The following is a 1,094-nucleotide window of genomic DNA, read 5'->3' as shown; positions in this document are numbered from 1 at the left end:
CGCAGAATAAAATGATTTGAACACACACAAGCCCTGTATGCACAATAATTGAACTGTACATTGATTATTGTGTAAACCAGATTATTGGACCATGTGAGCTTGCGTCAAGGGAGACCACTTTTGTTTATATATATCTACCTATGTAATATGTATTTAGGAGTATGTATTAACTCCATTTGTGACTACATATGTACAAATAGTATACCATTAGGTACACTAGTCTGTATTGATCGATCAGTAATTCATTTTTTTGCTGGTCGGTTTTTGAAATAAGGTTAACGAATAGGTAGTCAGTTAAAAATGAGTGATCGATAATTGATTTTTTTATGAAAAACTAAAATTACTAAAACTGCTATTGGATTTTTAATTTTTTACCCGACATCAACACATCCAAACGCGTTTACATTTTTGTGTACTTATATGTATTATCCCCTTAGCGTCGAAAGTCCGAAAAAATACAGCAGCCGGCGACTTATGGATACCTTTGTCCATCTTTATCCACGTGATAAAATAACTGTCACTTTTTAACACCTTAGTATAGAAAGTGACGGACACCGTTTTATCACGCTGTCACGTAGACAAGAGCGACCATCATATCCGTACTGATGTTGATAAAACGAAGTATCAATTGATTTGATTTTGAAATTGAAATTGAAATGAAATTTGTTTTATAGTTCCTAAACCTGAGCCGAACATAATTTTGCAAAGCTTTAAGAAATTGTAACAAAAATATTGAAAAAGCCGCCTCCATACCATATCATCGTCCACGCAAGTTGTTCGCTGGGATATCCCAAACTGCGTTGCGCTAACTTCATTCAAACTCGAAGGTCCTACGATATCTATCCACAACATTCGAAAACTGACTTTATTACAACTGAACAAAGCATAAAATCACTTATTACATAACATTGACCAAAACCGCACACCAGGTTTTAGTTCAGGTTAAATTACGGCAAACTAAATTCTACTTTGTCTTCATTGTTATAGAGTTGGTTTTCGCTTGTGCATGTTGTCAGGGTTGGGTTGATACAATACGGATCCAAGAAGTTTGTGCAATTGTTATGTTGTTATTATATAAGGTTGTCTGAGGCTAG

The sequence above is a fragment of the Cydia fagiglandana genome, chromosome 21 (genome assembly GCF_963556715.1).
Source record: "Cydia fagiglandana chromosome 21, ilCydFagi1.1, whole genome shotgun sequence".
NCBI lineage: Eukaryota > Metazoa > Arthropoda > Insecta > Lepidoptera > Tortricidae > Cydia > Cydia fagiglandana.
The sequence above is the reverse complement of the archived record's forward strand: the minus strand, read 5'-3'. Positions refer to the sequence as shown.